Here is a 10,211-nt window from a genome sequence, read left to right on the forward strand (position 1 = left end):
TTTGTTTTATTCAAACTTTAGTTGTGGGAGGCATTAGTGAATGCAGTTCAAACTGGTATTCACATAAAACTTCACGAAATTACTGGGTATGTTAGTTCAGTGTGGAAAAACTTGAAGAAGTAAATTAACCTAGTAAACAAGGAAGGTTTTAAATCTGTAGACTATGTTCATTTCAGAGGTCAACTCAGCAAATAGATCCTGGACATCTCCAACAAATCTTGGTTATAGGTTTTTTTGAGGATACAAAACAAATGGAATTCTTACCCTGAAGGAGTTTAGGGTTTGTGTGCACTTTAGACAGGAGATGTGCATGCTTATATTAAAGTCTCTTTGCCTCAGATGATTGTACAAGGGAATGCTTTGGATTTTAATTAAAGCCCACAAGCACAATTAATGCCTTTTATTTTAAACAACAGTGAAGATGGAAGAAATTTATGGTGACAAATTGGATTTATATTCAAAAGACAATTGAAATTATTGAAAGTAAGGTCATAGGAAATGTTATTAGCATGAAATTATAACATTTGAGCACCAAGTGAGTCTATCTCTTAGGAAGAAAGGCTTTCACTGTTAAACTAAATTTAAGAGAGAAAGGACATTTTAGTTTTGACAAAATGTTTTACTAATTTAAATGATTTTTAAACATTTTTTAGATTTTATTTTTAAATATTACATAAACCTTACATATCAACTTGAAATTTTTCTGGAGCACTTTTTGTTTCAATGGTTTAGTTTAGAAATGCAGTCTAAAACAACACTGAGATTTCATCTTAACTCCACAAAAAATAATTATCAAAAAGAAGTCAAGTAAAAAAAAATTGCTGATGAGGCCATGGCAGATAAAGCAACCCTTCTACATTGCTGGTGGGAATGTAAGCTTGTGCAACCACTATAGAAATGTGTATGGTGATTACTCAGAAAATTAAAACTAGAAATGTTATTTTACCTAGATAGTATCCTTGTAGGTATTTTTCCATAAGGGTTAAAGATTCTATAGCATAGTAATACCTACATACCCAGGTTTATAGCAGTTTTATTCACAATAGCTAAATCTTGCAAGTAGCCTATATGTTTATCACAGATGAATGGATAAAGACAATGTGATTTTTATTCACAATGGAATACTACTCTGCAAAAAAAGGCCAAGCTTGAGTCACTTGTAGGAAAATGGATGCACATTGAGATCATAATCTTAAATGAAATAAATCAGATCCATTAACACACTTATAATATTAAAATAATGGAACTAAACAAAAAAAGGATACAGATGAATGTCCATGTTGCATCTGTGTATTAAAAATGGTTAGGATAAATAGTTACATTCTCTTAATGAATAGAGGGATTTGTTCTAATAGTGTTTGTAAATGGATGTCATGTCCACATCTTGTACAGCAAATAACCACTAGGAAGAATGTATGCAATGTGTTAATTATTGAAACTGTCCTACCAATTTGGTTTGAAACTATCTAATTGCTATTTGTTTCTCAATAAAAGTATGGAAAAAAAAGAAAATTAATAATGGTTGTTATATTACACATTGTTATCATCAAATTTGTTGCTCAGATTACCAGACATAGGACTGCAAGATAGATCAAACAAACATTAACTCTTCCTTTCAATAAACCTTAAATTTTTTCCTAGTCCTTTTTGCTTTCTATTTTTTAATTTATTTTGAAGAGAGCATAGACAAGACTCTCTAAGACTTTAGAGATGATACACATTTAAAAGAACAGGATGAAAGGTATTAAACCATGGTTGTGATATTACACATTCACACTGTCTTCAATCTTGCTGCTCAGATTACAAATATTTGCATATAAAATTGGACAAAGTAAAACTGTTAAATGTTTACTTTCAAGTATCTGATAGAAATTAGTACAATCATCATAGCTATCCCATGTATGTACTTACATGATTATTCTCCCTGTCTCGGCTACTATTCTTTTGTTTCTGGAAAAAAAAAAATACACAATACCCAAAAGTAAGGAAGGAAAGGTTTATTTAGCTTGCAGTTAGTGTAGGTTTCAGTCCATACTCAGCTGGGTCCAAGGCAGAGAAGCGCATGGAAGAAGGAAACAGTTCATGGTGGTAGAAAATAGTAAAGATCAAAAGGAGGAGCAGTGGCTGTGTCAACTAGAAAGCCTCTCTCCCCTCCCCGTTTTGTATTCAGGGCATTCACCCCAGTGTGGGTGTAGCCCTCACACCCATATTGGATCATGAATCAATCACAAACTCTAGAAGCTGCCCCAATGAATGCACGAGGCTTTGGGGGGACAGCAAGACACAAACCATAGCACTCCCTCCCTTTTTTTCACTTATCTTCTTTCCCTCATCTCAATTGTTTATTTCTTATGTTCAGTTTCTTTCCATTCTACTACATCTATTGTAATTTTCAGATTTTATTTATTCTTTTAGAGACAACATTGTGTTGTCTCTGTGTGTGGGAGACAACACAATGTTCACAAATCTTATTTCACTTATGAGTAGAGCCTCTAGTGGTATCCATTTACCTCTAAAAGCTTCAAGTTTGTCTTTTTTATAGCTGAGTAATATTCCATTGTATAAAAATATCACATTTTTTTATCCATTTGTCAAGTGATGGGCATTTGGTTTTTTTCCAATATTTAGCTATGACAAATTGTGCTGCTATAAACATTGGTGTACATATATTACTGTGGGGGATGGTGTTTTCAGTTCTTTTGGAAAAATACACAGAGTATAAGGATCTGTTTCTCTGTTTTCCTAGTTCTTGCTCCTATTTAATCTTCAGTGCCATGTTTAGTGAATGCCTTGTGTACCTTTTATGGTAGATGCTAACAGTAGAACAATTATAGTCTAGCACTGTCACACCTTGGAATGTAAGTCTGTCTCCTACATAAAGCTTTTTCAACTCAAATTTTATTTATTTATTCGTTTGTTTTTTATTTTGCAGAACTAGGGATTGGACTCAGGCTCTTGCGCTTGCCAGGCAAGCACTTATTTTACTGAGCCACCTTCCCGGCCCCTCAAGAGAATATTCTTGATCAGTATGTTTTTGCAAGCCTTGCTACATTAACATCTGTTTTATAGAAGAAGAACATCTTTAAATTGCAGCTATTTGATGTCTATTAGGAATACTTAAGTTTTTGAAAAAGTACTACTTGAAAATACCGTATTGAGATATTTTAATATTTTTCCTATTAAAGGGAATAATTAAAGGTTTATTTCCATTCTATATTATATTTGGAAAACCCAAATTAATTAACTGAACATGAATATGTTATTACTAATATTAACATTCCAAAGAAATGCCATGCATTATTTATCATATCTGACTCAGTTACTCGCGCGTCCCTGGAACATAGCACTGGACATCCACGACTTAAAGGAGAAGAACCTTCTTTTGGCTCCACTTTCAGTCCACAGTGGGCTGGCTCTGACAGGATGGCCTGGAACATGGCTTAGGTGGAGAAGATGGTGCTCCCTTCACAGCAGCCAGGAAGCAAAGAAGGAGAGAAGGAGCCACGGGATCTATTCCTTCTCAGCTCACACTCCAGGACCACGCTTGGGCCCTATAATTCAATCCCCTGCTGAAGGTCTTGCCTTGTGACTCCCTCATAAGGTCTAGTAACATTTTAGTGAAGTTCTTTTTTAATAAATCAATGAATATGATTCACAGTCTTTTAAAAAATACTCTTACCTTTCTCAGGAATATACTTGACTTATTATTTTGTGTCTGTGGTGTAAGAAGAGTTTTATATTTAAAGGATATCTGGAAAAATACTTTAACAATCCTGACTGAGGCAAACTGTACAAACAACATGTATCTGTGAATGATAAAATTCTTCTCATGTAAATTAGGGGTCCTATAGCCAGTCCAGACAACTCCTTATAATACACATTTCCAGTTCACAGAATTTGCATTCCATGTTTCCTACTTTTGAATTAAGCTACATAGAATAGTGGTTAATTAAACAAATTTTAGAATGTTCCAGCTTGAGTGTCAGCTCCATCTATCACACTGGGGTGAGCACCCAGCCATTTCACTTGACTTTCCTAAATCGGGGCTTTCATGCCAGGCATATGATGAAAACACAACAATGAATAAGACATTATGTTCAATATCAAATACAAAATAAAAACTTAAGAAATATTACTTACAGGGCCGGACAAATAGCTCGGTGGATTAAAGCACCTGCAAGCAGGTGCAGGGGCCGGGGTTTAGATTACCAGACCTGCCATGCCGGCCCCGCCCCCAGGGCATCCTGTGATGGCAATTGAGAGTGGGTATGGTGGTGCACACTTGTAATCCCAGCTCTTGGAAGGCTGTAAACAGGCAGATCACTTTGAGTCTGATCTAGTAGTGAGACCCTGAATACCCTGTAGATCCTTCCTTAAAATACAAAAGAAGAAAAAGAAATATTACATATTATTATTGTTATTGCTATTGTTATTATTGTTATTATGTGTTTGCTAAAATGAGAATATTCCCACTGAGTTTTACTGGTTTAAAATAAGAACCTATAGAGTGGTTTACTCTATATGACTTCTAAAACATCTATTTAGTGTATTACATTAAAATATCATTTTCATGGTGAGAGCTGTGAATTAGAGCTAGCAGAACTCACCACTCAGAGGTCACTCATCAAAACCTGCAGGCACTCATTAGGAAACAAGCACAGAAGAATCCCAGCCAGGGTTTGCAATTTTAAGGAGGAACTGGGCTGGCCAGATAGCTCAGTGTATTAAAGCACCTGCTTAGGCAGATGCAGGGACAGGGGTTTGATCCTCAATGTGCTGTGTCAGTCCCAGCCCTGGGGCACCCTGAGAGTGCGATTGAGACTGGGTGTGGTGGTGCAAGTCTGTAATCCCAGAGCGTGGGAGGCTGAAAACAGGAGAATCACTATGAGTCCTATCTGTGTAGTGAGACTCTGTAGACCTTGTACTAAACACACACACACACACACACACACACACACACACACACACACACAAAATAAAAATAATAAATAAATAAAGGAGAAACCTTCTACAAAGCATACAGAATCAGGAATATCTAGAGGGAAAAGTAATTTATCTTCTCAGTTCAGCTCTGCTTCCATCTCAGATCCAGCAAACATACCAGTTTGAGAAAGCATCTAACCTCTCCACAGCAGAAGCTAAGCAAAGAACTTGGAAACAGCATCAGCGCCTGACAGCCTGAGGCTGTAACTTTTGCCCAAGTGGCTGCTAGCTATGGCCAGGTGAGCACCTAATACCTAGACCCATCCAATCCCAGCTCCCCTCCCATGGGGTGATGGGGCCCAGTGACTGAGTTGCTCTCAGAAAAAAGAGCCCTCCTATAAGTAAACTAAAGAAGTCTGGGATCAGAAAGTCAGTCAGAGAGTGGCACTGAGTTGGGACCAAAACATCATGGGCGTGAGCTGCACCAGGACTGCACCAAGTACAACGGAAGTGGGAAGAAAATGGGACTTTCCATGGGGGCAGCTCAAAGAGATTCAGCTGCTCCATCAGACCATCTCCTGCTCAGGGGAGATGCTAATAAGCCAGAGAAGGCCCAGGTCCTGGTGTCTGAGAACAATCTCTGTGCAATATGAGGAGAAGGTGTGGCCCTGCGACTACCTCATCAATTCTCTGCAGGCCCTGGGTGTGGAGCAGGACCTGGTCCTTCCCATCATCACTGTCATTGGAGACCAGAGCGCTGGCAAGAGCTCCATGCTGGAGGCTCTGTCGGGAGTCACCCTCCCCAGGGGCAGCGGCATTGTCACCAGGTGCCCACTGGTGATGAAGATGAAGAGGCTGAGGCAGGAAGAGGAGTGGAGAGGCAAGGTCAGTTACTTGGGCATTGAGGAGGATATCCTGGACCCTTCCAAGGTGGCAGAGGAAATCCAAAAAGCCCAGAACATCATCACTGGGGATGGGCTGGGGATCAACGATGAGCTCATTAGTCTGGAGATTGGCTTCCCCTGAGTCCTGGATCTCACTCTCATTGGCCTTCCTGGGATCACCAGCGTGGGTGCCTGTGGGTAATAAGCCCACTGACATTGGTTGCCAAGTCAAGCAGTTCATCAGAAAGTACATCACAAAGGAGGCAACCATCGACTTGATGGAGGTCCCCAGCAATGTGAACATCACCACCACGGAGGCCCAGAGCATGGTGCAGGAGATGGATCCCAAAGGAAAAAAGACAATAGGAATCCTGACAAAGCCTGATCTAGTGGACAGAGGCACCAAAGACAAGGTGGTGGACATGGTGCAGAACCTGGTGTGCCACCTGAAAAAGGGCTACCTGATCGTCAAGTGCCATGGGCAGCAGGGCTTCCAGGAGTGCCTGAGCCTGGCTGAGGCCCTGCAGAGGGAGAGGGCCTTCTTTGAGGACCATCCACACCTCAGAGTGCTGCTGGAGGACAGAAAGGCCACTGCCCCTACCAGGCCAAGAGGCTCTCTGAGGAGCTTATCACACACATCTGTAAATCTCTGCCACTATTGGAAAATCAAATAAAGGACCTCCATGAGAAAACAGCAGAGGAATTACAGAAGTATGGCTTGGACATCCCAGAAAATGACCATGAAAAAACATTCTTCCTCATAGAAAAAATCAATGAATTTAATCAGGACATCAGTGCTCTAGTGAGGGGGAAGAAAACATAGGCACTGAAGGCACCCAACTGTTTGCTAGACTCTGAAAGCTGTTCCTGTTGTGGAATTCTGTGATTAAGCAGCACGTTGCAAAGGGTTATGATGGTTTATAAGATGAAATGTTTAAATTTGAAAACCAGCATCGTGGCAGAGAGCTGCCCACGTTTGTGAACTACAGGCCATTTGAGAAGATCATCAAATGGCAACTCTAGGCCCTGGAGGAGCCAGCCATGGATGTGCTGCACCAGATCACCGATACAGTCTGGAACGTCTTCACAGATATGTCTGAAAAGAACTTCACTGAGGTTTTTAATCTCTACAGAACCACCAAGAACAAAATCGAAGACATTCATTCAAGCCATGAAGAAGCAGTGGAGAAGGCGATTGGCATTCACTTCCAGATGGAAAAGCTCATCTACTGCCAGGACCAGACTTACTGGGGCACATTGCAGAAGATAAGAGTGGAGGAGTCCAAGGAGGAGAAGAAGAGCAAGGGCTCTCAGGCTTCAAACGCCAATGCTATGGCTGAAATCCTCCAGCACCTGAAAGCCTACTACCAGGAGGTTCCCAGCCGCATCTCCACCCACATCCCCTTGATCATCCAGTACTATGTCCTGCAGCTGTTTGGCCAGTGCCTACAAAATGCCATGATGCAGCTGCTGCAGGACAAGGAGGGTTGTGTCTGGCTCCTGAAGGAAAAGAGTGACACCAGCAAGAAGAGGAAGTACCTGAAGGAGTGGCTGGAGCGGCTGGGCCAGGCCTGGCGCAAGCTCGCCGTGTTCTCCCATTAACCTGGGAGGGTGCCCTGAGCCTCTCCTGAAGGCCAAGCCAGGGTGATGGAGTCTCTTAGCATGTTCTCAGTAGTCAGTGGCAGAGGGAGATCTCTGCTTTTTACCCAGTATCACTTGGGGACCAAGAGGAAAGCATTTTGATTGGCAGCCGTAAGAGGACAGTCCCACCACAAGCACAGGCTGCAGAGGGAAGAGATCACCATCCTGAATGGGGACAAGGATATCTCTGTAGGAGTCCAGCCCACAGCACCACCCCTTCTGGGCCAGGAGATGAGCCATGAGGCTTAGCCCCTAGAAAAGTTTCTTCCTGGTCTCTCCGCAATCTCTTCTGGAGCCAGGCTTATAGGCGCAGCCTGAGACCTGCAGAGCCTGGGCCTCCTCTGTTTTAGTAAATGTGTGGCTGTTGTGTTTGGGATGAGGCCAAGGAAAATAAATAGGAGAAGGAACAGGTGGCAGTGAATGTTGGCTCTAAGCTATCTGTTGGTGGGTTGGCAGAAGAAGGGATTATAGCGGGCTCCTCCTCTGTTGGACTTCAGGGTAGAGGATACACTTAAACTGTGCCCACACTTGGTTGTACAGCTGGCATCGAGCCTGCTAGTTTCCAGAGCAGAAGAGCCAAAGGAAGACACAGTACTGAGCTCCGCTAGGGACCCCAGCCAGACAGTAGGCAACACGTAGACCATTTTCTCCCCAGAGGACTGCTTTGTCCCTAGGGTTCTATGTGGCCAAGACAGGCAGCACCAGCTACGTGCTTGCATTCCACCCTTCCTAAACCTGCTTATATGTCCTCCTTGAACCAGGCTCTCCCTCCCACCAGACCTGTCAGACAACAGGATGGGAGACAGATTTCAATGGAGCATTGGAGGGAGCAGCTGACATTGGAAATTGGTTGCACATGTAGGAGAAGGTGAGGCTAGTCTGGGAATGAAGAGTGCCTAGAGCAAGCAAATTAGTTCGGTCCTAAAACACATTGCCTAAGACAATTCAAGTCATTAGTAGCTATGCAAACCTATGTCATGGGATATGAGCTTTTTGTCAAATATGTAACTTGACTGAAAAAAAAAATCATGGGGACAGAAAGAAACAAGAGCTTTGTTTCAGGTCTCTGACAGGCACCTGAAAGTAGGCGGGAGCCTTTCATGGTGGTGAGCAACGTGATCCAGTGATGAAGAAGAAACAGCAGAACAGGTTGCAGTGGGCACATTCCCAGCCTTACTGCAAATGCCACACAGCTTTGCTCACCAGTGGCCACAGCATTATGTCCTTGTCTGGTGTGCATCTCACCAGCCACTGAAGACTAGGGAGCTATGAGCCCGCTTGAGCACGTTCCCCATGAGTTCTATAAAGAAGGCCTCTTTCCCACTAGCGTGAGCAGCATGAACTCCTTGGACAGAGATTCTATGAGAAGCATAGAAAAGGGGCTCAGAGAAGGTATAGAAATAGGAGCAGTGAGAACTCCTCCAGGATTCAGCAGCGGAGCAAGTGCTTGGGTGGTACTGCTCCATCTCCCCCTCCCCACTCTGAGAGCTAATTTCAGGTGTCTGATCAGGAGCAGAGAAAATCATCTTGCTGCTTATATCCACAGGAACCCTTAAAATCTAACAGATCTCTGTCTGCCCCAAGGGGGCTCCCTGTATTTGCATATCTGGAATTTTTTGAATTTTTAAAAACGTGTTTTATTAATTATTTTCTTTTCATCATTTTTTCTTTTTCTGTTTTTTCTTTACTTGATCTACTTATGTGTGAGGTGTTTCTTTGATGGTCATATGAAGGTATCCCCTAAGAACAACTGTGTTCAGAGGTTTCAAACACAAAAAAATCTATCGGCTTATTATGTATTTGGTACAGGGTCTCACTATGCATCTTGGACTCATAGTGATTGATCCTCCTGTTTTCAGCCTCCCCAGAGCTAGGATTACAGGCATGCGCTACCATGCACAGTCTACTATCAGCTTATTATTAATTGGTTCTGTCCCTCCTTAAAGCTTCCTCCAATTTCTAATCATACTCCACTCTCTTCTCTTTTTCCCCCACACTCACAAAAAACCTCTCAAGCCCTCTCTTGTGCATCAAATCACATATAAACATAAAATCACCAAAGTTCTATCTCCTTATGTTCACATACTGTTTCCTATGGGTTTTTTTCCCTTCTTTCTGAGCTATATGCTTTCTCTCCCTCTCCCTCACTGTTTTGCTCATCCCCTGGATTCACAGCCTACTTATCAGCAGCAATCCATTTTCTTCCGGGATTATTGAAAGGAAAAACAACGTGAAGTTGTCAAAACAAATTTTAATGTATGTGACTGACATGACTGATTTGAAGATGCTGATATAACCAATAATTATTCTCTCCTTGCACCATAATAGGTGGAACTGATGTTACTAAACTAACATAAACTAAACTAACACACAAACTAAAGTGGGATGTAAGCACAGAAACATAGCTAAACACATGTATATCACACAAAGACAGACCTAACTAAAAAATCTTTGCAGTAATGGCTGAGGATGTTTTATTTACCCTAACTGATCTTTTCAGCCTAAAAGCAATAGAAACATAAGAAAACAAGGCAACAAAATGTCTCCAAAACATAACTCCCCAAAAGATCAGGCCACAGATATGAAAACAGAAAAGTTTATAGGAAAAGAAATTCAAAAGCCAAGTGTTGAAATGTTTGGAGATATAAAGAAGGAACATAGAATGAAATTCACAACATGTTTAGTGATCTTAAAGAGGATTTAAATAAACAAAGGATTTGGTAAATAAAACATTCAGCAAGCTTGGAGAAGAAACATTGGGGC

The 10,211-nt window shown here is 41.5% G+C and overlaps 2 pseudogenes; both read left to right on the forward strand.

Moving 5' to 3' along the window:
- Positions 1 to 5,444: 5,444 nt before the first annotated feature.
- LOC101589588 lies at positions 5,445 to 7,409 on the forward strand (annotated as a pseudogene).
- A 1,307-nt stretch (positions 7,410 to 8,716) lies between these two features.
- LOC101589988 overlaps positions 8,717 to 10,211 on the forward strand; it is an 8,954-nt pseudogene continuing 7,459 nt past the window's right edge.

Source organism: Octodon degus, unplaced genomic scaffold (genome assembly GCF_000260255.1).
Source record: "Octodon degus isolate 3935 unplaced genomic scaffold, OctDeg1.0 scaffold00114, whole genome shotgun sequence".
NCBI lineage: Eukaryota > Metazoa > Chordata > Mammalia > Rodentia > Octodontidae > Octodon > Octodon degus.